Here is a 26,574-nt window from a genome sequence, read left to right on the forward strand (position 1 = left end):
CAAGCAGGGCCAAACTCTTCCCACTGGGACTGTTCATGCTTTGCATTTTGCAAATGTAAAGTACTCCCTGGTTCAGGGCTTCCAATTAGAGCTGGACAAATGAGAAACTTCTCAGCTCACTGCCCAATCCTCCACAAGAAATTTTAAGTAAGAAATGGTTTGGATCAATGAAAAGTACAGACCCTTTGATTTTTTTTTTTTCCTCTAAAAAATAAACCCTTCTGCTCTCCGCCCCGATTAATTTTAGATCAAATGAAATGTTGCATTCAATTTTAGACTGAAATGCCATTTCAGAGCATTAACCAGAATAATATTCCTTCTGAAAAAGAGGCACAGCAAGAAAGTTCAATTATTAAAACTTTTTTTCCTCCCTGCGAGGATATAGGAACCAATTTGTTTTCTGATGAAAAAAAAAGTATTTCTTGTCACCCTTTGTGGTGAGTGTCCTGTGGCAATGAAAGACCCTGGGAGAAGGGGTCTTGGTGGGTTGGGGGGGGCACCTGACCTTCCCAGAGCTGTGCAGTGCAAGTTGGCCAAAAGCATCTTCATTACCCAAGAGCTTCCTCCTATTTCTCCACTGGCTGCTCTTTAATCAACTATTTAAAACCCAGCTTGGAGACTTTCATTGCTTTCCAAATCCCCAGGACTTTAAAAAATAAATTCAGCAGGAGAGGGGGAGACATCGCATCAGTGGCTGGAAACTGGTCCCAGCCTGGCCTCAAGAAGCACTGGGAGGGATGGGAGGAACTGGGAGGTTTTGAGGAATGGGCAGTCAACTGATTTTCATGGAGTCTGAGGCTCCACGTAGCATGGCTACAGCATGCAGCACCAGAGGTGGAGCTCCAAAGGGATTCCTAAAGATTAATTTTTCTTTTTCTGGAGTGAGATGAAAGGGGAAGGGGGAGAGAGGAGGGGAAAGGGAGGGAGAGACCAGCAAGGAATCCTATGGAAAGGAACTCATTATTTTTTATCTTTTCCAGTGACCTTGTTTGTTTTATTCCATACTTGTAAGCAGTTTCTTTCCTTGTGAAAGTCTGCAGGTATCTGGAGACTGGGGCCAGCGAGAACAGGAAAAAGGCAATAAAAAGGGAGCTGGCATGGAAAACAAACAGAATAAATGTAAATCGAGCTGGAGAAAAGTTCTCCTGCTTGCTGATGTTTCTTCAAGGCAGAACACCCTCCTGGGCTTGATGCTGAGATGCAATGAGGTGTCTGGAGGGACCAGGGCACCTGCTGCCTTCTGCCTGCACCACAGCTGGGCACACACGTGTGCAAGTGTGTGTACACGTGTGCATGTGTGTGTGTGTGGTGCCTTGCAGGATGATGGATCTCAAACTACACCATGTGGGGAGCAGAGGCATCTCCTCTCCTCCTAGCCTGGTCCTCCCTCTAATCTGTGCAGCTCCTGAAGGAATTGCTTTCGAGCCACTATGAGACAAGATTTTATTTGATTCCACCCTCCCCACCCCTATAAACCAGAGGGGTTTGGTTGAGACTGGAAGGAATGAAAGGTCACTAACACACACATGGAAGGTTGCCACTGGGACTTCACATTGCTCAGGGTTGAAGTTTGCTTTGCAGCATCCCATAAAATTAAGCCTAGCCCTGATTTTGGTTTTTTTCCCCTAAGCACCTTGGCCTGAACTTGCACCAGGGGAGGTGTAGAGTGGAGATGAGGAAGAATTTCTTCACTGAGTAGTCAGGGGCTGGAATGGGCTGCTCAGGGAGGTGCTGGAGTCACCATCCCTGGAGGAATTTAAAACCCATGTGGATGAGGCACTTCAGGACATGCTCTGGTGTTTCTGGGTTGACATTTGGACTCAGTGATCTCACAGGTCTCTTCCAGTTGACAATTCTGGGATGCCACTGGTGGGCAGCTCAACACCAGCATCCTGGTCCCACCAGTTGTGTCTGGCTGCCAGCAGCAGGCAGGGAGGGGTTTACAAATAATTTATTCTCTGGGCAAGGAAGGAAGGAAGGGAGAGAGAGTGAGCTTTTAATTAAAGCGGTATCTCACAGATCAAATAAATATGAATAGAATGCCAAAAACAACTGTACAGATCCCAAACATTCTCTTGTGTTTTAATTATTTGTGTTGATAAAACAAGAGCAGAGGCATTTTCCTCTGCTTGGAGGGCGAGGAGGCAAAAGGTTACAGTGGCATTTTTTTTATGTTCTTTTCAAGGAACAAATGTTTCAGAAGCACAGATCTGACAAACTTAATTCATATCAGAAATTAAACTGGAATTTAGGGAACAATTGTTAATAGTGCAAAGTAATTGTTAGAGAAATCATCATTTGGGTATCTCCTTCCGAAAATAATTACCCACCACTCATTTTTCTTTTTCAAAGGCTGCTGTTTGTTGGAATAGTGGGAAGATGAGGAGCTTTTGCTGCAGGCTATTTATGTAGTTCAAATGAGGAGATAAATAGGGACGAACTTTCATGTTCCTAAGCAAATGAGTCTGAGTCATGTACAGCTTCAAGCTCAAAAGTGGGCCCTGGATTTATTTGAAAATTTAGGGAATTTTTTTTTATGGATGGGACTCACGAGCCACAGCAGGCAAGTGGAGAATCAAAACCTGTGCAGATTAATTAGAAATAGGTCCTCAGCTAAAAACCTCACCACAGGGAGAAATCCTGCCTGCCCAGCTCAGGATGCTTGAATATTTAGAGGACTGTGCAAAAATAAGGTAGAAGGGAGCTTAACCATCATCTCCATCCTATAGATCAAAGGTGGGGTGATCTGGACCTTGTAGCCCCCATCCCATCCCCACCCTCTGCTGAGCTGCTGGCAGGTTGTGTGCTCTTCCCCTGGGACGTGGCTTTCCTCCAGGGATGGAGAGAGCTGCAGTGGTGGTGGCACCAGGAGAGAGCAAATGGCACTTCTTTGACGACTTCTCTGGTCAGGATATTGCCAAGAAGGAAGCTGGTTCCCTGCAAACACAGTTTCAAATCCAAAAGGAGAAAGGATTTTCTGGGTTTTGCTAAAATTTTTCTGCAAAATTATTAAACTATCTTTGTTAGGTGTAAATCTCAAATTTAAATCTCATTTTGAAGAGTCACGCTGATGCTTACTCTTTTTTAACCAGCTTGTTTTTCTCAAAGCAATGCTGATGTTAAATGATAATTTTGGAAGTGCCCAGGGAGAAGCAACATTTTTTTTTTTTTACCAAGCCTTTCAGGAAAAGCTGCTTCTCACCACAAAAAAACCCCAAAAACCACCAAAAAGCCAACAGAAAACCCAAAACCCAAACAAACAAAAAAAGCCAACGAAAAAAAAAAAAACACAACACAAATTTTTTCATCCGAGCTATCACCTTAATGTCAGGGCATCCTTTGACTTCCTCAGGCACTCCCTGGACCCCCAACAGAATCACAGAATGATTTGGGTTGGAAGGGACCTCCAAAGGTCACCTAATCCAACCCCCTGCAATAAGCAGGGACACCCTCAGCTGGATCAGGTTGCTCAAAGCCTCCTCAAGCCTCATGTTGAATATCTCCAAGGATGAGGCCTCAACCACCTCCCTGGGCAACCTGCTCCATCTTTCCACTGCCCTCATGGGAAAGAACTTTTCCCCACCATCAAATCTAAAAAGGAATCTGTAAGGTAAAAAAAAATAAAGGTAAACCTCCCCAGTTTTGTTGGCCACTGGGATCTTTTGCTTGCCCTTTCCCTTAAGGCTGGTGAAAGATCTGGGCTGCCAACAAACTTCCCGGAGGAAGATCTGATGGCTGTTGGGTGGTTAATGTTTTCTTCCACCTCCTTTCTGCTCTAACTCCCCCTTCCCTTTGATCTCAAGGACTCCCGACTCTCCTGAAGACACTGGTCTGCAGGCTAATGAGGAATACACTTGACCTTTGCAGAGGCTGTGATTAAAGATTACCCGAGAATGTTGGGGGAAGGAAAGCAAAGAAAAAATTAACATCTCCTTTTGGCTTCATCCTCCCAGCTTGTCGTAAGCATCCCAATTATGAGACAGTTCACAGGGGCTGTGTTGGAAGATGGTGGGCTCAGCAAATGAGCAACCTGCAGTGGGAGCAGGAATTAAAGCTTCATGGATTGCCTGGGTTTGGGGCTGTCCCAGGTCCCCCTTCCACACCTGGGGATTTGAGGTCCTGCTGGCAGCTTGTGCAATTTGTGTCCTGCTTTTTAAAAGCTCGGGAACTCTCTGGAGGGGTTGTAGGGTCCCTGGGAGCTCTGGTTATGTGGGAGACTTTGGAAAATGGCAGGATTCAACAGGCACATTGCTCAGCTGTGGAGGAGCAGAGAGGTCTTCTGCTCTTAGTGGATGAGGGACTTTGGTGTCTTGCCTTTGGGAAGTCACTCTGTAGCCTGTATCTGTTCAGAACTGACCTCTCTAGCAGAAGTTTTCCCCTATTATAGAGCCAATATTTTTCTCTTCTTAATTGAAGCCCATTTTACTTGTCTTCCCTCCATGTAGAAGCATTATGAAAAATTAAAAATATATCTCCCTTTCACATTGTTTATCATCTCTAAATACCAGAGCTAACAGCCCGGGTTTCCTCTGCTCTTTATGGCCTGCCTCATAAATCATCCACAGGCTGGGTGGATGACTCCACAGCTTCCTTGCCACCTCTGTCCTTGGAACTTGGCTGCCAGGTTCCACGTGGACCAGCTCTGAACTGGTTGTCTTAACCCAGAGGTTGAAGAAACAGTGACCAATTTCTCCCCTGTAACACCCTGATTTCACAAAGGCTGAAAACTGTTGGGATTTTCCTTCTCCCATACAGAACCAGAAATCAAGAATATTTTTTTAATTGTTATTTTTTTTATTTATTTATTTATATTCTAATGGGAAAACCAAGAGAGGGCAGTGGAGAGAAAAAAGCCAATCCCTTCCTGGGTAGAGCTTGCGACCCCCAAGTGTCTCCATGTCCTGGAGTGATGTCCTTGTTATTGCTCTGCCCACCCTATAGACCTTGAGGGCAGGCCAAGGAGCTCCTCAGGGTTTGGAGGCAGGATTTGGCTACCTGAAGGTGACATTGCCATGTCACTAACCTGTCCCTGCATGGTAGAAATCCTCTTCAGCAGCAGCCAAGGGCTGTCTTTGGAAGGAGTTTTGCTCTCTCAATGATGTTTGCAGGGCCAGCTGGGAGGATGCTAGAAGAAAAGTCAGATGCCCAGGTAACTTTCCATATTTATTTGTAACTAAATACCCTCAGGCCCAAGCTCTCACCTTCCTCTTTTTATTCTTTGAAGGCTTTATAATAAGGCAACTAATTTGATCTCTATTGTGACAGACCCAGGAAATGACCTGATGAATCAGTGACCATCTGGAGCATCTCCAGGAGTTTGAGAAGATTTTTTTACCCAGCCAGTCCTTGAGGCAGGTCACCCCAGAGACCAGGTTTCCATCAAAGGGTCTGCAGATGTCAACCACCTCTCCCCAGCAGTCTACAAATGGCCTAAAACTCCAGGGAATGGCTCAGCTGAGCTCCACCAAGTGGTCACCACTTCTTTGGTGGTCCTGGCCATGGGAGTGACTGGTCCAGGTGAGGGGAAGCAAGGGGAGAGGTCCAGGTGAGGGGAAGCAAGGGGAGAGCTCTGATGAAAGGAAGGGAAGGGGTGAATGACTTCTTCCCTCCTGGGAAAGCTGGCACTGAGGAGAACTTGAAAGGGAGCTGAGTGTTCCTCTGTCTGTACTGGCAAAGCCCTGGTCCCCAGGGGGCTGTCTGAGCAGGAGGGAGGTGTTGAGACATTTTTGCATACAGGGAAGCTGCTGGCAAGGAAAGTGGTCTAATTAGAGGAAACTATTTGATCTCCATAGGCTTTTGGTGAAGTATCTTAGAAACACAGCAGCTGTTGCTGGAATTATTTCATTCTATTGTGTCCCAGCCCCCACACCCCCACCCCCTTTTTTTTTTTTTTTTTTTTTTTTTTTTTTTTTTTTTTAATGAAGCACACTGAATTAAAATCAGACACTTGCTCTAACTCCAAGCTGATGTCTCACCCAAAGCAAAGTACCTGCCCATGCACCAATATTCTTTTGCCTTACTTTGGAAAGCCACAAGTTATCCAGAACCTACAGCTCACCCTGGGAGCTTTCAAAGACTCCACAGAACATGTCACACCAGGGCTACCACTTATATTCCTCCACTGCCTCTGGTGTCCCCCTGGGTAGCACAGCACCAGCTGAGATGTGCTCTGCATGCTCTTGCCTTTGCCCAGTAATTCACCTTCTCTGACAAGCCAGAAGGCACCGAATCTGCCTCCTTAGTCTCAAAATGAAGTCCTGCATAAATACAGAACTGTCTTAAAGACCCTCCAGAAGGTCTCATGGAGGTATCTCACTTCTTTAGAGTGGGGAACTTTACAAGACAGGAACCTGAAGCCAGGTTCAATGAGACTTGGGAGACCAAAAGCCCCATTTTAGAGGATTTTGCACTTTTTACAATATTCCATTGTAGCCACAGCTGCAGCAGCACAAAGCCAGTTCTGAACTGATGTGCAGCGAGAGACAGCACCTGCCACAAGCTCTGCAGAATGGGTGGAAAAGTGGAAAAATTATTCCCCTCATCTAGACGAGGAAACAAGGAACATGCATGGTGGCTGACAGCAAAGAGAGGAGGGGGAGCTGAGAAATGCAGAAGTCGATGTCTCATTTGCCTTTCTTGTCAGCAGTAAAATAGATTTTTCCCCCCAAAATAGGGGAAACTCTTGAACTCCATCAGGCCACATCCTAAATGACATTGGGGTGTTCTTCAGGCACAGGCAGCTCCCTGCAAACAAGCAATAATCACAGCCCTTTCTCCCTTTCTCCTTGAGAAGTCATTGTTCAAGGGTCTACAGAGGCTGAACATCACACGCTGCCTCGTTGTGATTACAGTCAGAAAAAAAAAAGGGGGATCTTCCCAAGTCCACTTGGCTTGTGCCACCCCAAAAAAGCATCTGCAGGACACCACTTTCAACCCCCCAGGACAGGTCAGTTAATTATGCTGAGTGAGTCGATACACTGATGAGTTTATCAGATGATAAACAGAGTTTCTGCTTTCACTGGGGTTGTGAATATGAATTGATTTGACAGGCTGAACCTCGGTAAAACAAGTAGCAGGGGCATGGGGGCATCACTGTATTAATTAGCTATGGTGAAGCTGCTTTTAGCTGCTTCCAAAGCATAATCAATATGCTACATTTGAGTCCCCAAAGGCCTATGAAAACAGCCTTTGAAATCCTTTAAACTGTTGCCTTTGTGAGGTTTTAGACTCTTGGCATATTTTTGTTCTGCTGATTTGGTTTGTTTTGGGGTTTTTTTCTTTTATTTATCCCCCCCACACACACAGAGAGAAATATCAATAGCAACACATCAGAACTGGTAGAGCTGAGCTTCCCAATTTGAGTCTCATATATGTTAGAATAGAAACAAAAAGTTCTTCTTTGAGTACAATAATGATAATAATAATCCTGGGCATTAATGACCCACCCCTCTGCCTTCCAGTGAAGTAAATTACCTCTAGAGACTCAGCCTGATGTGACCAGGCATGGCAGCATTTGAATCCTGTTTTCCTGAGCTCCTGCATGCTTGGATTTAACTTGGATTCAGCCCAAAGTAAGGTTTGAGCTGGTGAAGGCATTTTACTGAGAGGGAGGAAGGAGAAGGCCGAGCTGAAAAATAAAACTGGGAATGAAGCTGTGGGGAGGAGAGGATGGAGGGACCGTGACCATGGGATGGGGTGGGGAGATGGGATGTTGATATTTCCCCAGGAAGGGAAAGAATTGGAGGGGACAGTGGCCACATGGGCAGCATGAGGAGGGAGACCTGAGGAAGAGCAGGTCACCAGGAATGGCATGGCAGGGAAGGGGATGGGGGGGGTCATCCTGGATGGGTCTTTAGGAAGCATCCCTTTCCTTCATGTTCTAAGGTTGCCTGGGGTGGCCACCAGCCAGCTTTAGAAGGAGGTAGGTGAAGGTGTGATGAAGGAACGTCCCGATTTCCTCCCTTCCTGCAGCCTTCTCTGTGGCTTTGGGATTAACTGTGTGCTTATCCAAGAGCCCAGCTGGATCTAGGACACCTCCTCTCCCAGGGGATGCCCAAGGGCTGGAGTCTTCAGGCTGTCCTCCAGTCACCACTCCTGCAGGCCTATTGAAGATGCAGAGACCAGAAACAAACTTTCGGAATCTGTGAGTTTGTAACCTCATAATCTCTTGCAGCATTCTGCTATATTAACTTCTTCTCCCTTTTTCAAGAGAACTTCCCCAGATCTGCCCCTAGCAGGTTTCCCAGCACACTTCCCCTCGTGCCCTCAGCAGTTCTGCTGTGTTGGAGGTCACCACCACAGATGTCACACCAGCCCAGTTAACACAGGGAGACCAACAGTGTTTGAAACAGTCCTTAGGGCCCCGGAGTAATGATAACAGAAAGTCAGGGCCTGAGCTTTCTGATGCATGTGCCCACCATGCAGCCCCACTTGCATGTGCATATCCTGTTGTTATTACAAGAAGCTGCCCCAGTCTCTCTGGGGACAACATTCCTTGCTACAGGCAAGGTGCTAAATCACACTTGAAGTTTCTAGGCCAAAAATATTTTACTTTTATTTCTGAGGAATAAAGTTCCTCAAAAAGTGTGAGGCAAATCTCTACTACCTTGGCTCGCCCGGCCAGGGGTACAAAAGGAAGGGTCTTTGCAGGAGGTGAAGGTTGGACCTCCCTGTGGTGATGATGTAGAAGTGAATAGCTGATTTAAAAGAAAAACAGGCCTGAAAGGGACCCAAGAGTTGTGCATGCCACCCCACTCCAAGGCAGAGTTAACTCTTCCCTTACCACTGCCAGTGCAGAGCCCCAGGAACACAAGAACATCTCAGCAACATCCCTGGAGGCACCAATCATTTCTCAGGTCTTTGGATCACCAGCAGTTCCTGCTCCAAATCAGCCCCAAATGCACTGTGAGCCTCAGGGCCAGAAAGCCCAAACCCTGTTTACCAGTGGTGCTTTGCAAGCTTGGTTGGTCAGCACAGGATGAGGACGCTTCTGCTGCCTGCTGCACTCCCCCTGCCACAATTGCACTGAATTGTTCCTGAAAAAAGACAGATGGGGGGACTCTGATGACAACCGGCACTGTGGGTCTCTCCTGGTGGGATGTCCCTTTCTTTGTTCCTTCCCTCTTATGCCTCCAGCCAAAGGATGGAGGATGTGGCAGCAACACACATGTTGTGGGGCACATCTCAGACTTGTCCTTCATCATGCCCTCCTTGGGCACCATCCAGCTCTGCCTGTGGTGGGTGGGGGTGGCCCACCAGGTCCTCCTCTCTGTCACAGAGATGGCCTCAAATCTGGGGACGCCACAAAATCCTCTTTTCCCTGCGGACTGGTGATTTGGGAAACCAAACTCGATGGAATTTATGCATCCAGGTGATGAAATGGTTGCACTCATGATTGTCTCTGTAGGTGCAGAACAGGCTGCACAAGGTCAGGACTCCCCCCTGGGCCACAGGCAATGGCAGTAAGTAACATTAATAGCTTCTGCTCAAAGGGTCTGAACACTCAGAGGACCAATTAGTCTGTGACTCCTCCACAGAGACCTCCCAGTGAGAAGGACAAAAAGACAGCGGCATCAGAGCCAGGCACAAAGGCACAGAGGAAGAGAAGGGAATGAAAATACATGTTCTGCAGCCTAGAGAGCCCCTTGTTGGCTTGCTTGCTGCTGGCAGAGCTTTTGAGGAAGAGAAGTTTGGTCCTGGAAGCAGTTTCAGTGGGGTGCATGGACTGCAGGGATGGCTGAATCCACAGCCAGGGCAACACAGCATGAGAAGTGAAGATGATGACATTTGAGAAGGAAGCACCAAGAGAAAGCTGCTGGGCAGCTGTCCTGATGCTCAGGCCATGCAGGGGGCAGATGCTGATGGCTTCCAGCACCACTGCATAAAGCAATGATGCCCAAACCCACTCCTGTCATTTTCTGCTGAAGACTCTTGCAAGGGTTGCTGGTCCCCTGGTGCCTGGACCTGAAAACAAGGAGTGAAGATACAAAATATATAGGGCACAGTTAAGGAAAGGCCAAGGCAATGCTGCAGGACAATCAAGAACCAGAAGCTGGAGAAAATGCTGAGTCCCTGCAGAGGAGAATGACCTGGCAGCTTCAAAGCTTGTTTGGAAATGAGCCCTGTGTGAGCTCTTTGCCTTCTCCATCACTCCTGCTTACAGGAGACCAGAGGGAGCCCCGGGAGCATGTGCTGCCATTTATGATGATCAATACTTGGGATTTGTCCAGAAAAAGAGCTGTCCCCTGCCAGGGGAGCCTGGTTTTATCCTAGGAAAACCTGGTGAATATATATATATATATATATATATACATATATATATATACATATATATATATATATATAGAGAGAGAGAGATTTACACACACTCACCTGCTTTTTAATTGCAGCAGTGGGAGCTCCAAGCTCTCCCCAATGTTCAACAATTCTCCTACCCACCCCAACAGGGCAGGTGTGATGGAGACCCACCCCATCTGAGGGGCCAAAGCTTACTCTCTGGCTAATCCCCCTCCTCAGGGGGTGAAAGCCCTGTGCTGCAGAGAAATAATCCATGCCTCACATCATTGTTGGTGTTAACATTACAAAGGAAACCCTCCACCAGCACTACCACAATTACCTTCCCATTTTCCTGCTTCACCTCATTATGGGGAAAATGTTACAATGAAGGCATGGAGGGGAGGAACAAATTAATGTTCTGTTTCTAATACATTGATGAATTGGCACTTAGTCAAGGGGTTGAAAAATATTCAGCCCTTCTAAAGAGCCAGCCCCAAGGGGAAGGTTTCATTTTGGAGGGGCACTTTCTCACCTCAGGTTGGTGGCTCTCCAGCCCTGGTGCTAAGGATGTCTTGGACATGTCTGCTGGTGCTCCATGGGGGTGGTCATGCACTCCCAGGATGGAGCTTTCTCCACAGTGACTCTCTTCCCTTCACATCTAAGGTGGTTTTTTGAGTTTATTTTTTGTATTTTACGTGGTGCTAAGCCGCACCTGCTTTTTTTTTTTTTTTTTTTTTTTTTTTGCTTTTCAATCCAATTTCCCTCCTTCTGGCACCTCTTCCTTAGAGTCACGTCAAATGTATTCTGTCAAATACAAAAGACCTTTGGGTTTTTATTCCATCTTATTAGGTTGGGTCCCCACTACATGCAGGCATGGGGGCAGAGGAAGGTATATTCCCAGCTCCTCAAACCAAATCCTTATTTCCTCTGGGACAGTGGCATGCCCCAGGCCACCCCAGGTGTCATCCCAGGCTGTGAAGTGCACCTTCGGTGAACTCCCTACTATGCTGGCTCTGCTTCTAAGGGGACACAATGCTGCCTATAACCTAAACCCATTTTCAATCCCATTTCATATTTCTATTCCATTCCAAAGCCTTTTTCTCACTGCCCCTGTGGCCTCAAGCTGGGGCTTGGGACCCACCATGCCCACGTTTACTCCACAGCCAGTGAGTCCCAACCCTCCTATAATGAAAATGTCACTAATGATGAATATTTAAAGGGATGCAATGCTTATCTTTATATTTACTGCCCTGACCTTTATATGTTTGGGTTTTATTTTTTGTTTTATGTGACTTGCCTTTGCCTTTTTCACAGGCACACTGTGCCACCGAGCAAGAAGCACAGCACCGGCGCCGGGATTGCTGTTGCATTATAAATCCCTGCACAGTACATACAATTACAGAACTTTAATGCCTGGTATAATTACTGGCTGCCATTTGCATTAATGCTCAATGTGATATAGTGAAGCAAGTCATTCAGCTACCAAGAGATCCCCATCCCCAGGGACAGGGGGAAAAATCATGGCTTATGCTCTCAGGATTAATTATTGTGCCTCGCGTGGAGAGGCCAAGGCTTTCCAAAGCACTTTGCACCTTCAGCTGATTGAAATGTGAGCAGCCTGCAGGCACAGCACTCCTTTAGAATCAAGGAGGGGACTTCAGTTTTATTCTTGTAATAGAGCAGGGGGAAAAAAGAGGAAAACAGTAGGCTAAGGAGGAGAATGTGTGTATAGAATCATAGAATCCTTTTGGTAGGAAAAGACCTTTCAGATCATCAAGTCCAACCATTCCCCCAGCACTGCCAAAGCCACCACTAACCCATGGCCCTCAACATCTCCACGGCTTTGAAACCCCTCCAGGGATGGGGACTCCATCCCTGTCCTGGGCAGCCTGGGCCAGGGCCTGACAACCCTTTCAGTAAAGAAATTCCTCCCAAGCTCCAACCTGAACCTCCCTGGCACAACTTGAGGCTGTTCCTCTTGTCCCATCACTTGTTCCTTGGGAGCAGAGCCCAACCCCCCTGATTCCAACCTCCTCTCAGGGGGATGCAGAGAGCCAGAAGGTCTCCCCTCAGCCTCCTCTGCTCCAGGATGAACACCCCCAGGTCCTTCAGATGCTCCTCATCAAACGTGCTCCAGACCCTTCCCCAGCTCCACTGCCCCTCTCTGGCTACACTCCAGCCCTTCAGTGTGTTTAACTGGTTGAGGCATCTTAAAACATGATGGATGTTTACTCACAGAACCTCTCCCTAAGTCTCTTGGTCCTAATCCAGGACCTGGATGGTGCTGCAGAGGGACCTCTGTCCCAGCTTGCCCAACTCCTCCTGGGCAGGACAGGGTGTCCAGCTGCTGCTGGAAGTCTCCAGGAGCAGGGACAGGGTTTATAAGTGTGTGGCAGATCCACATGGACATGGCTGTCAAGAAACAGGACATTTCCCAGAGCATCAGGTAGAGGGAAATTCTCCAGACAGCTGCATCTGGCAGCCCTGACTGAGCCCCATGGCCCTTTTCCCTTCAAGGAGGAGAGTGTAAAAAAAAGAAAAGAAAGCAGTTAATAGGCTTGATTGGACTTTGCTGAAAAACTTAAAAAAAAAACCAAAACAAAACAAAACCAAAAAGGGAAAAAGAAAGTGCTGAGACAGCTCCTTTCTGTGTCTTTGAACTTCAGGCTTTGAAAAGAGGTGGGGAAAATCTTAAAGAATTAACGAGGACTACTGGGAAATTACTCAGGAGGAACTTGCAGTGCTCTCAGTTTGGAAAGAAATAGAAAAAAAAATCCTTTTCTTATAAATATATATATATTTGCATGCACATATATGTGAATGAGACAGCCACATTCATCCTCATCTCTCTGATTTTTTTTCCTTATACATTAATTACCAGGTCTGTAGCCAAGGCTGCTGGGGAGGGTGAGAGCTGCCTTCCTCCCACTTGAGGGGCTGTGGAGGAGGCAGAGGCAGCTCAGTCAAGTCCTGGGGCTGCCGCCGTCCTGGCAACACTTGCTGCCACTCAGCTTTAATCAGAATAAATCTCCTTTAAGGAAATATAAACTTCTTTGTAAAAAAAAAAAAAAAAAAAAAAAAAAAAGGCCTCAAGATAAATATTCTTGGATGAAAACCTATAAAAAGCTCAGACTGACAAACTGTTTTTTTAGGCAATTCTTTTTCTCCCAACAAGAATATATCTGTCAAGAGAAACAGATGTTCTCTATGAAAAATCTTCTTTAATTACAACTCTGTCAAAAAAACTGGAGACAGATTCCTCTGTTTTTTTTTTTTTTCCCCAAGCCCATTAATATGTATGCGAATGGCCACGGTTTTAAAGCCATGACTCCTATCATAATATAATATTTAAATATAACATTTCCCTATGAAGCAGGCTGAGAACCACCAAAACCACAAGTCAAAATGAGCAGACAAATCCAAGCTGCTTCAAGTTTGCTATTTTAAAGCGAGGCGTGGAGTGTAAACTACAGCCTTCCCTGGTTGTGCCTGGCTCTTTCTGAGGATTTTGGGGACCACCACCTCTGTAAACATCTCAGATTTCTTACTTAGTCTGGTGAGATGAATCCCGCCCCTTACAAAGCTCAGGATTTCTGCAAATCAGGCCAAATATTGGGGAAATAAATCAGGAATTTAATATCTGGACATTAGCCAGGCATTTCTGTCAACCTCCCTCTCTTTCTTCGATAATTCTCACCGTGTGCCCAGTAAGTATTTTCTTTAGTAAATACATTAAGGCACTAACTAGCAGTCTCTTGGCTTTCTCAGGGCTACTCTGCTCTCCAGAAGCTTGCAGACGATGGCAATGTGACATAAATGTTAAAAGAGGTTTCTCCAGCACAGCTTTTCCCTGAGGCTGGCATGACACGTGTCATCCAAGGGAATAAAGTTCTACTGGTGATAGTGGCAGGAATGCAAGGTTGATAGTGCTTTAGTTATTGGTTACAGTAATTGGCTGGAACATGGCTGAGTAGCTGGGTGAAAATAATCAATAGTTCTTGTCCACTAATGAAAGATTTTCCAGCAGTTGCTCGTGTAAATAGCTTTCATTAAAATAGCAAATTCTTCCCAACAAGAAAATTAACGAGAGCTTATGAAACCTATGAAATGGCACAGGCCTGAATTTCTGATAGAGATGACAAATACCTGCTATTGTTATTTTTGGTAAACAGATTTTCTTTTCAATTTTCCCTCGACACTTAAATAATAATGATACTCAGTGAATCCATTATTCCTTCCCCAGGAATCTTCACGGATTCAGCCCCAGCTCAGGAAAACATCCCTTCTCCTCAGCTACCCCCATGTGCTCAAGCCCTGCCAAGCCAGAATTTTAGGAGCGGAGACTTCAGGCAAGGAGTTTGCAGATGATGCAGCCACTGCTGGTCCTGACTCCTGGGAACACAGGGGTGTGAAGTCAACCTTCCCCTGACGGGTTGCAGCCCAGCAAGTGGGTGTGCAGGGAAAAGGGGGTAAAAAACAATAACTGAGGCTTTGTAACCAATGTCACTGGAGTATTCCAGGGTCAAAAGTGAGTGGGCTAAAGGAGAAAAAGATTGAGCTGCTCGGTGGTGCTAATTTTGATGTTTCTTTCAAACTGTGAGCTTCATTTCCATTTCTTTTGTCCAAAGAGACAAAGACAAAACTGAAAAATGTATTTATTTTGGCCGGCCTGGAGCGTGGTCCTTTTGCTCTAGAGGAAACTGAAACTCTTCATCTGCCACTCCAAAAAAAAACCCCAAACCCCAAAGCCACTTGGTGAAAAGCTTCCTGACATGTTTTCTCAGTTTCTCAGTTACTGCTGGAAGAGTCAGAAGTCCCTTGGGGAGCAGCGAGGATATTTTTGCAAGTGGCAAAACACGTGTTAGCTCTCAGTGGCAGAGAAAACTCCTCTCAGTTTCTTCTCAGAGGAGATATTTTCCTTCTCCTACTTCCTCCTTCTTTCTCCGCCTCTCTTCTCCTTCCTTCTTCCTCCTCCTTCCTTATTCTTCTTCCTTCTTCTTCCTTCTTCCCCCATCTTCTTCCTTTTTCTCCTCCTTCTCCTTCTTCTTCTCCTTCTCCTTCCTCCCACCCCCTTAAACCTGTTTCCCCTTGGCCTTCCCTCCCTTTCCTTCTCCCCACCACCCCTCACATACCTTTGAGAAGGCTCTCAAAGGCAAGAGCAGGTTTGGGGGCATTGCCAGCAGCATTGACCAGGAGCCAGGGTGTGAGATGGGATCTTATCCTGGCAATCCCCCAGTGAGCAGGGTGCTCCCATTTCCAGGACAGTCAGTCCTTTCAGGATGTGGATGAAAAGAGACAGCATTTCATTCACTTTCGAAGCCACAGCTACAGATTAAGGCCCTACTCATTCCCCTGAAGACTAGAAATAGGGGCTTTTTGGTGTGGAAATTGAGGCTGCCCTCCATGATAACTAAAACAGTTGTCTACACTTTCATCCAGAGGCCAGCAGTAGAGATTTTTATCCAAAAACTGCATAAATCCAGGCTGTTAGTGCCTCTCCTCCCCACTTCCCTTAGTTACTGCTTTTTACTACACAAAGGGGGAGAAACAAGCAAATACCTGGGTGGAGATCCAGACTTTTCTCTGTCTTGAAGGAGGCAGTGCAGCACCTCACCCACCAGGACAGTGAATCAGGTCAGTTCTTCTTCTGTAGAGCCTTTATAGGTGTCTTGTCCTCCAGCTGGCATGTCCTTCTGCCACACAATTCTTATTTTTTGCTCCCTGAGGGCTGTTTTTGGGGAGATAGCAACCTCTCCATCTGTCACATCCCATTTAATAAAGCAGGTGGTAGTATTTTACAGACATCTCTGAGAAGCCTCATCATGTAGCTGAGGATAAGTCTCTGTTGAGATGAGCTGCTTCCAGCAGGAGATCCATCCCCAGGAGATGAGCTATTTTCAGCCACGGCACTGCCTTTCTACATCCTACCACTGGTGTCAGGGTGATGTTTCCTCCCACTCTCTGAAAAGTGGCCGTGACTGGTTTGCACTGGACAAGCTCGTGCATTGCCTTCAGCTCCTCACCTTGCCTTGGCCATGCAGAAAGCTGAGGACCACAGCTCCCCAGCAGCCACCCAAGAGGCCAAGCACCCCTGGGGTGCTCTGGCAGAGCTCTTTGGGTACCAAAGAGATTTGGGTAAAGCCCCACAGTTCAGGCTCAGCTTTGCAAGGAGACTGCTTTGCCATCAACCATCCCAGAGATCCCAAGGCCTCTTGCCCTGGAGTCAAAACTCTATAGGACTTCCCTACATTGCACGGAAAGTTTTGGTACAGGGAGGAGAATCGGGAAGGTGTAAGCCAAAACTGGAGAAGTTTTCTGGTCATCAGAGCAGCTTGTTTTCATCATACAAACCCCATTACCTCGAAAGCCCAGCCAAAGATCACAGCTCAAATTGCAGGCATGGCCTGAACATGAAGAATGTGCTGGCTCTTGGCTCTGCTACAGGGGAACCCACTTCCCAGCCTCTTCCCTTCCACCACTCCAGAGCTTCACAAAACACTGAAGATATAAATCAGCCAGATTTATGAGCCAGACCTCAGCCATAGCCCTGGGGATTTACCTCCACATTTTGACTGCTTGCACTGATACAGCCAGCCTTGGTTACTATCCCTATTCCTGTCCCCCCTCCACTCACCTGGCACGAGGGCTCTGGGACTGGGCCATGGCTGCTGGATGGGGCCACGCTGCACTCCCACTGCCGTGCTCCTCACAGCTGTAAATCCTGTGCCTCTGTCATCAGCAGTGATCGAGCCTGTCTGGTGTAATTTATTCCTTGGGAGCCCACGCAGTTACAGCAGAGATGATCACCTGCTCGAGGAGCAATGCTCAGGATGAAATCTTTTCCCTCTTGAGAGGTCCTATGGAAAAATACAAGTGTCCATAAACCGCCAGCATCACGTCCCCTACTTGGCCACTTCTCTGTGATGCCCTCACCCCCTCCTGGCTCGTGTCTTATTAGCTTGGCTGCAGCTCCAGGAGAGGAAGGATGGAGCAGCCTTGGGGGGAGGATTGAATTGTTGAGCCTCAGCAGTCTCACACCCATGGCCTTTTCCTTCCCAACAGCTCCATTGTTGAGCATCCCAACTTCTCCCTGCCCTGCAGTGCTGGGAAGACCAGTGGAAGGGCTTCTTTCTTTCCCAAGCTGAAAGGGACCCTTAGACAGTTATACCTGCACTCATCAAGATCAGGTTTTGTGTATAATTGCAAATATTTGTATATATTTGTTCCTCAGTCCATGTGTTACTCTCCCTTCCCTGTTCCAGTTTTAACTTCCAAGTCTCCCTTCCCTGTTCCTTTTTTCTCTTCCCTTAGGGAGTCCAGAGGGAGGTAACATCAATTCTGTCCCTTGAATTCTGGTTTGCCCTGACCACCAAGCTGAGACTGGGATGAATTCTATTTCTCTGGGAGGAATCCTCTCCGTAAGGTTTCCCCCTGCTCCCCCCACTCCTCGCCCGGCTGCAGCTCTGGAGCTGAGCATGAAGTGTTGCTTTATTGTTTGTCACCTGAAGCACTTGAAAAAATTGCACAAATCCATCAAAGTAATGAATCTCCTCAGTGGTGGCAAATAGACAGAGATAGACAGGCACTCATCCAAGACAAGGCATCTTTAAAAATTAATACAAAATAAACAGCTGGTCTTTCACTTCATTTCCAGGGTGGAGGGTGGGAGGTGATGGTGCTGAGTTTGGGCAGGTGATGGGTCTTGAGAAGAGCATGACCCCACAGTAGGGACATGTCCCCCTTCAGGTCCCTGCCACCGTCCCAGTGTCACCACACCTCCATCCTTGCAGCATCTGGTGTCTCTGGGGATGATGGAGACACATGATGGCCAACTCTGTCTTATGCTGACAAGTGCCAAGGGGGTCTCCAGCCTCCCTCCAGCCTGGGCTGGTTCCTGCCAGCTCTCTAGGCTCTCCAACTGGTTTTCGTGTGTCTGTGTGAGTCTGTAAACTGCTCAGGGGAGAGCTGGCACTTATTCTGATACCTGTACACTGCTTGTCACAGAGTGACATAAATAATAAATAGTGATGCTTCTGTCTCCTCCAAGCTTCCTTTTTGTTACCCACATATACTATAGCTGTCCACACGGATGGGTGTGTACATATATATGTGTACATTATGTGTGCACACCCATTACCCTCACCCCCCATCACCCCTGCTTGCTCCCTCCTTTAAAGCCCCAACCCTTGCAATGAGATGCAAACCCACTCTTCTTGCTCCAAACTGGTTTCCACCTTCCCCCGCCAAAAAAAACCTTGTTTGTCAGTAAGGAAAAAGCTTTTGAACAAAACCTGGAGACACCTGGGTCAGGGAATGATTTTATGTAGGGCTCTGTAAACCTTGAGGATGTTGGTCTTGCTTCTTGAGGCTGGCACGGCTGCTGAGCGTGGGGATCCTTGTGGGGCATTCCACCACCAACTCCTCCTCTGAAAAAAGAGCAGAAGGTAAATTGCTTTCATCCACAAGAATCCCTCTTTTGTTCCACCCTCTGCCATATCTCGAGTGCTTAGCCTACAAAGCAGTGGCAGTGGGGCCTTGCCCTTGCCCTGCTGAGAGGTGCAGGGAGGGGAGGGGAGAGGGAAGATGGATGGACTCTGGATTGTTTCTAATTTATGGGGCTCCCTGAGTCCTGCTGCTGTATGTCTCCCAGAAATGACACCACTACTTCAGCAGCCCAGATTAATCTGAGCCGGCAGGAGAAGGACAAAACAAATCATCTCCTGCAGGAATCTCATTTAATGCCTGTTAGTAGGAGCCCCGGGATGAATGGCTTTTGTGAAGACCACACCACAATATGGTGGGTTGGGTTTTTTTTCTCCCTTTCCTGCAAATTGAGGTCTATAAGATGGGGAAGGGGGGAGGCAATCCCAGGGCTGCTTTTGGCAGCACCAACGCAGGAGTCACTGCTCTGTCCCGGACCTGGCACCTGCAGGTGTGGGACAAGGTGCTTTGGATTGAGGCTGGATGAAACTCAAGAGCATGGGATAGGAGAGCAACAAGAGAGCTGGCAGTGGTGCTTCTGTGCAGAGGGACAGACAGGGAGAGGCAAACCCACCCTGCAGCATGCATTAAAAACATTTTTCTAATCATAAAATCACCTAAAAGTCAGGGAGAAAGCCTTTAGGCCTTCAGACCTCAGAAGAATCAGGTTGTGAAGAAGGGGCTGGCATCCTCTGGAAGACTGAGATAATGAGCCATGGAGGAATCAAGTTTATGCCCTGTGCCACCAAACTTGGGGGATCAGAGGGACACAAAGCCCCATTTCACTGCCAGAGGCACCTCCTGCACCCCCAAATTTGGGCTCCAGAGCAGCGCTGTGAGGGCACAGCATCTGCAGCCAGGGCATCATCCCCAGGTGGCCAAGGAGAAGCCCAACATTTATTAAGTAAAAATAGCATAAATTCTCCAGATAAGAAAGGGACAGGGCCATGGCAGGCTGCAAATCCAGCTGCTAACCCAGAGGTGAGCCCTGCCAGGCCCAGCCTTCCCTTGCCCCACTGCAAAACCTCCCGTTGATGCTCCTGACACTACCCAAGAAGTTCAGCTGGGGTGGAAGCATTACCAAGAGCTAACATTGATTCCAGTGCTCCGTGCATCTCAGATCAATCCAGGATCAATTTAATTGATCTTTTTTTTTTTTTTTTTTTTTTTTTTTTTCTTTTAAGGTGCAGTCTCGGAATAGCTGAAATGGTGTAAGGTGCAGCTAAGCATGTACTTGCACAAAATAATTTGTCAGGCCCCACTCTAGAAACCTAATGACGTCTGTAATTTATTGCTGACAGATGATATTTATCACCTCAGCATCCCCGCTTTCTCTTTCTCTGTCTCGTTAGGAATGGCATCAATAATGTTTATTGTAGCTTTTAATTTTTTATCGCTTTTTATTCTTACCTGTGCTGATGCTGGCTGGCTGGAGATGAGGAAAGGCATTAAGGCAGACAGGAGCTTTGATATGTATTCAAGGGGAAATGATGAATTCCCAAAATCCTTCCTGAACGTTCGCGCTGCGGTAGAGCTTGCCCTGAGAGTGGGGAGAAATGGGGCATTTCCACCCAAACTCACCCTCCCTTTCCCACCCAGTCAGTTGAGTCGTGCAAGGTCTGCAGAGGATGCTCAGACCCTGCACCCACTCCATCAAAAACCCCATTTCCTCCAAATCCCCCCCAAAGTTGTGCTCCCAGCCCCAAGCTGGCGCAGCCTCTGCAGCAGTTTCCCCCCCAAGGCCTGTCTCACTGCTCGGTTTACAAACCCCCACCACCTTGCCATTGAAACCACCTCTGAATAAGTATTATTTCCTTGTTTGTGGGTTCATTTTTTCTGCACAATTTGCCATTGCTCCTCTGCTAAAGGAAGCTCAGGGCTCCTGGATGGCTGTTAGCATCTTGCACACCACTTCCTTCAGCACCTGTGAAGTGATGTCCTGCTTCAACCCCAGTCTGGCAGCTGCTTGGCTCCAGGGGGTTGCTCACTGCCTGCACTTGGAATATTCATCCGTTTGGACAGCTTGACAGGAAGATGCACTCGTGAAAAATCATTTAGCATGGGCAGTACTATGCTGCTGAGCTCACAGCATCTCCCCCCAGCTCTGCCCTCACCCTACAGGGCCATTTGCAGAGTCCCAAGACACCTCCTCATGTCTCTAAAAATATCTTTCTCACCTTGATTTTTTCCTCCCCTTTCTTCCCCCCCATATTCTTACACTTTTCACTAACCCTCAAGGGACTGCCTTGCACTGGGTTTTGAAGCTCTCGAAACTCTCCTATGGGTCCCAAAGGGGATTTTTTTTTCTTTTCCTCTTTTCATACATGAATAATTACCAACCCAATTGTTACTGTAGCATCATTACAGGATGCTCAGACTAGATGGTAATTTACAGATTAGGTGGATGTTGCTTACACTGTCCATAACTGATTATGGGATTGACAGTTTGACTTCCACACAATATTTGGAGTCCCAATTCAGTGTAGTTGGAACTGAATGGCAGAGCAGGCTGGGGGAAGGGGACAGTGGCTGCTGACAGTTTAGTTAATGCTGATTTTATTGATCCCTGAAAAGCCTCTGATGCTGCAGGTTCCTCTTTATAGGGGCAATAAAGTTTATAGTTTGGGTTGTCCTCAGGGACTAACTTCTATGTGGCTCTAAGCGCTCTCGGGTGATTGCAGAGGCTGTTGCCAGCCCCAGTTTGCTGATTAATAATATAAATCCAAGCAAAAAAGACAAAATTCAGTTGTTGACATGGAATCAAAACTCCATAAGAGTAAACATGGACAAATTTAAAAATAATCCCTCCCAAGCGTAGGATTTTATTGCTTTTTTAAAAGCCTTTTCCATTCCATTCCATTCCATTCCAGTATTCTATTCTACTCCTACTCCTACTCCATTCCATATTCTATTCCACTATATTCCATTCTATTCTATTTTCTATTCTATTCCATTCCATTTTCATTCCATTCCATTCATGTCCCACCCTATCCCCTCCCATCCCATCCTTCTGTTTAATTCTTCACCTTCTTTTGTATTTTGTCCCACAAAACAGTGGAATTTATGATGTTCACCCTTAATATACTTCTAGCTTTTCTGGCATTTATTCTCACAACTCCTCCCTGATATAGGCTGGGACTGGAACCTCTAAAAGCACGAACAGATTAAATGATTTATCTGAAACAATTTAAAAAAAAATATCCATGGTAGGAGCAAGATAAAGATTCTGGATCCCTCAACTGCCAGCATCGGTGATGGATCACTGAAATTTTGGCCTTACTGACCCTGCTGGTAAAATATCAATCAGAAAATACCTGTCCTGAAGCACAAGATGGGCAGGTGGGAGCTGAGGACCCTTTGGCAGGGCACGGGCAGTCAGCACCATGGGCACAGATGGGAAAGCAGCAAGGCCACCAAGCAAAGGCAAATGTTTCAACAAGTCCCAAGCAGGCACCAGGTGGGCTTCAATCTGCAGCCCGAGGAACCTGAGTAATTGCAAGCCAGGAGGCTGGGGGCATTTCTGGAAGCAGGGGGAGGGCTTTTCCTTCCCCTCTCCCAACCCTTTGCTCTTCCCTCTGACTGCTGAATTATCTCTAATGGACTGGCAGAGCTCAGGTTCCCAGTCCTGGGGCTTGGAGCTCATTTGTCAAAGGCAGGGATCTTTCTGAAAGGCTGTTAGCAGAGCATTTACTTCCCATTTCTCATCCTACGCTGTCATCACCTTCCAAGATTAATTAAGGAAAAAAAGAAAAGACATCTTGTCTCTCTTTTGTTTCCCCTTTCCTTGTCTTTTTTTTTTTTTTTTTTTTTTTTTTTTTTCCCAGCCCCTCTCTCTCCATTCCTGTCCTGAATACTGCTGGGGAGCAAAACAAGCAACACTCAATTCTTCCCTCTTCCCTCTTGTGGATAATATATCAATTTTTTTTTAGAATTTTTTTTTGCCTCTCTGCAAGTGGAAGTGGTTGGCTGTGCTTTGTCCAGAACATCAATTCTCTCACATGGTCTCAGCTGCTAAAGCTAAGCCAGGAATGATCCCAAATACATTGACTTATGATCACTCTAAGTGCTCCTTTCAGACTTACAGCCCCAATCCCAGAGGGCAGTGTCCTGCTCCTGAATCCCTTCCATGGTCACAAGACAGAATTAATCTTACTCACCATGGGGTGATTTGGTGCTTTTGTCCAGGAACTGCTTCATAGATGTGCTCCTTGTACCATTTGCTCCTGCCAGGACCCATAACTGAAGGTAAGGATGGTGCAATGGCCTTTTCTTAGCGCAGCCCTGTGTGCCTCAGACCCTGCCTGCAGCACCCTGCTCACTGTCCCTGGGGCTGTTCTCTCTGCTCCTGAGCCCACCCTGCTCCCAGCTGTGTGAGGAAATGGTAATTGAAAATTTATCACAAACAACACACCCACTGCTACCCCTTGCCCTGCCACCTTCCCACCCTGCTCCCTCGGTCCCCACATTGTCCCCACGCTGCCTGAGTATCCCTTAGCCCAGCTCCAGTCAACCTCCCTCTTGGGTGATTCCTTTTCACCCTTTCACTCAGTGACAAACTTGGGTGTTGGGTGACACCAAGGTTTATTTAACAGTCTGAGTGTCCTCACGGCTCTGCCCCTCTCTTCCCAGTCTGCCCAGTTCACCCAGTGGCTGGCAGTGCTGACCAGTGGGTGCCCTGGTGGGATGCTGCTCTTGGTCCCTCTTTGCTGGCAGATGGAGGAGGTGCCTCCTCACAAGTATGTCAACACCCAGCCAGAAAAAATTGAAATGAGTATTTTTTCCGTTCTCCTCCCTTTCCCAGAAACTCACCCTGAGCCCACTCAGACCAACAAATGTCTTTCCTGGCTTTTGGATCCAGCCAGGTTAGTCCTGTGGGGTTTTTTTTGGAAGCCATCAATCCCCACCATCTCTGTAACCCCAAGCCACACACAGAATAAAGATGTGAGGCAGCAGATCCTCAGCTGATATAAATCAATCCAGATCTCCCTTGTTGGTGGAGTTAAACTTCCAAGCAGCCGGGAAGGTAACCCAAAATGCTGCTCTTTGGAGCAAAAGAAATTTCTGCAGTAATTAGATCTGGAGCATGATTACCCAAAGGAAAAGGAAAAACAAATGTGGGTGACAGATATTTCCAGGATAACTGCAGTTATTAATGCTTTTCTCTCCCAGTGACAGGCACAGGGGATTAGTATTGCCTGAAAAAGTCTGGTTTACTGTGGGAAAAAATGAGGGCTGGAAATGAAGCAAGTAGAAGGCCATATGCTGCTTGGTGTGCTGGTAGGGTCCTGGGAGGATAGCTTTAGCCAAAATAACAAAAGGCAAATATGTGAGGCATATGTGAGAAGAAACAGGAACCTGTTGCTTAGAAGTTTCCAATTGAAAAAAAAGACAGACACAAAAATCATACCAATAAAAATCAGAAACTGTTACTCGCAGTTGCATGGGGTGCTAAGGGCATGACAACAGCCTGGGATGAGCCACCCGAGGGTTTGGTTTTGGGTGTAGGCACTTTGAAATGCCAATCTCTGCTCCAAAAGCATCACTCAGCCAGTCTGGCTGCCCCCCGCCCCCAACCATATGTGCTCACCTCAAAATATCAAATCCTCTGCACTTTTTAATAATCATAGAATGGTTTGGGTTGGAAGGGACCTTAAAGATCATCAAGATCCAACACCTCCCAGTAGACCAGGTTGCTAAAGGCCCCATCCATAGAAAGTGTGCAAGCAAGTCGTGCTAAAACTACCAAACATCCAAGTGAAAGCAAGAATTCATATTTTTTGAAGAATGAGGACTGCTGACATCGGGGAAGTAATCGTATTAATTTTTAACAGGGTTGTTTGTCAATGAGCATAATTTGGAGCAGACAGTTTCTTTTCTGGAGTTTGCCCTGGTCTGCACTCCCCAGGGGTGTTGCAAAAAGCCTGGCAGAGGCTCCATCCAGCCCAAAGCCCCACCTTTGCCTGCAGCCAGATGCTTCAGGGATAGCTCAAGAGCTTTATAGCAGGCAGCTGTGTGATAACCTGTTCACATTTCAGCTGAAATTTTAGCTAAAAATCAGTTATTTAATAGACCAGGGCACCACCATGGCTCCTAACCACAATAACTCTTCTTACCTGCTGAAAAGCCAGTTAGGTCTTAACTTCTCCCAGGGTTTAGGTATGATGGGCAGCTCCACAGCTAGGGTAGGTACCCCTGGTTCTGCTCAGGCAGGGCTAACTCATGGTTAAAGCTCAGATGCAGAGGTCCATCCTTTGGGTGGCAAGCTGCAAACCAGGCTGGATGTTAGAAACAAGTTCTTCACCATGAGGGCAGTGGAAAGATGGAGCAGGTTGCTCAGGGAGGTGGTTGAGGCCTCATCCCTGGAGACATCCAAAGTGAGGTTTTGAGGAGGCTCTGAGCAACCTGATCTAGTTGAGGGTGTCCCTGCTGACTGCAGGGGGGTTGGGCTAGGTGACCTTTGGAGTCATTGACTTTTACTCTTGATGCTCAGATTCTCCACGGAACACCTGGAATGGGAAGATGAGAAGGGAAGACAGGTACCAGGGCTGTCCCACCTGGCAGCTGGGTTGGCTTTCACAAGATCTCATGGATGAGGGAATGTTTTTTAAGAGTGACACTTACCTCCCTCTCTGTATTTCAAATGGGCCTTGAAACAACCCTCCAGGGATGTGGGAAATACCAAAACCTGAGCTGAAAGGAAAGCACAGCCTTCTCCTACAAGATTATGTTTAGTAGAAGCCAAACATCTCACAAGCAATAATAAGAAACTCCCATAAATAACAAACCCACAAAGCTGAGAAAGACAGCAAGAAAATCTCCCTCTTCCCAAAATTGAGAACTGCTTTTCTTCCCAGATGGAAATCCCCCCCAAATTACTATCTAGTGGAGTATTTCATTGAATAGGGGGATTTTCCCCCACCCTCCCTCTAGGAAATGCAGATTTTTCTATTATTTGACCTGAAAACTGAAAGTCTGTGTCCAAAAGATAACCCAGCAGAGAAGATGGTGGGTATAAACTGCTGGAATTCTGATCCTGTGGCTCCTCTTTGCCTAAAGGAACACAAAAACCTCCCTAAAATCAAACCCCCCCTGTAGCCCAAGATGCAGATGAAGAAAAACTCAGACAACTGGAGAGATGTATCCCAGGTAAGAGCTCCTGGACCTCTACCGGATATTTATGTCAAGACAGCACTGAACTGCAACAGACACAGGGAAATGTCAAAAGATTCCATGACTAAGAAGAGGAATGAATACAACTGTCCCTGCAGCCTGTGCAGAATGAATAACTTAGAGCCTGGGTGAAGCCAAAGTTGTGATCCAGAAAGTCAAAGCAAAGAACACTAAATGGGTGTTCAGAGAGGAACAGCCCTTCCTGCCTTGGCCAGAATGGCTTCAAGCAGAATTATCACATTGCTTGTGGTTGGAAAAGACCCTTTAAGATCGTCAAGTCCCACCATTCTCCCAGCACTGCCAAGGCCACCACTAACCCATGTCCCTCAGCACCACATCTCCACGGCTTTGAAACCCCTCTAGGGATGGGGACTTCACCACTGCACTGGGCAGCCTGGGCCAGGGCCTGACAACCCTTTCCAGGAAGAAATTGTTCCCAAGCTCCAACCTAAACCTCCCCTGGCACAACTTGAGACTATTTCCCCTCATCCTACCACTTGTAATTTCGCAGAAAAGACCAACCCCTCCAATGCTCTGACCTCATCCAGGCAGTTGCAGAGATCCAGGATGTCTCTCCTCAGCCTCCTTGTCTCCAGGCTGAACATCTCCAGCTGCTCTTCAGAAGATTTGTGTTCCAGATCCTTCCCC

General features: G+C 47.0%; 2 long non-coding RNA genes across 4 annotated transcripts in view; one reads left to right on the plus strand and one right to left on the minus strand.

The window, feature by feature from the left end:
- Positions 1 to 5,356, plus strand: part of LOC139799491 (uncharacterized) — a 36,325-nt gene extending 30,969 nt beyond the window's left edge. For both annotated transcript variants that reach the window (XR_011727302.1, XR_011727303.1), the window contains exon 7: positions 5,266 to 5,356. This is a non-coding gene — a long non-coding RNA (uncharacterized lncRNA). The remainder of the gene's footprint in view (positions 1 to 5,265) is intronic.
- An 11,522-nt stretch (positions 5,357 to 16,878) lies between these two features.
- Positions 16,879 to 26,545, minus strand: LOC139799736 (uncharacterized). 2 transcript variants are annotated; one of them, XR_011727447.1, is made up of 7 exons: positions 26,466 to 26,545; positions 25,378 to 25,470; positions 24,870 to 25,019; positions 22,914 to 22,979; positions 20,167 to 20,296; positions 18,567 to 18,701; positions 16,879 to 17,132 (listed from the first exon to the last, which is right to left on the minus strand). It is a non-coding gene; the product is annotated as an uncharacterized lncRNA (long non-coding RNA). The 2 variants fall into 2 exon arrangements; XR_011727446.1 differs by having other exon boundaries at positions 25,378 to 26,539.
- Positions 26,546 to 26,574: the final 29 nt, after the last annotated feature.

The sequence above is a fragment of the Heliangelus exortis genome, chromosome 9 (genome assembly GCF_036169615.1).
Source record: "Heliangelus exortis chromosome 9, bHelExo1.hap1, whole genome shotgun sequence".
NCBI classification, from domain to species: domain Eukaryota; kingdom Metazoa; phylum Chordata; class Aves; order Apodiformes; family Trochilidae; genus Heliangelus; species Heliangelus exortis.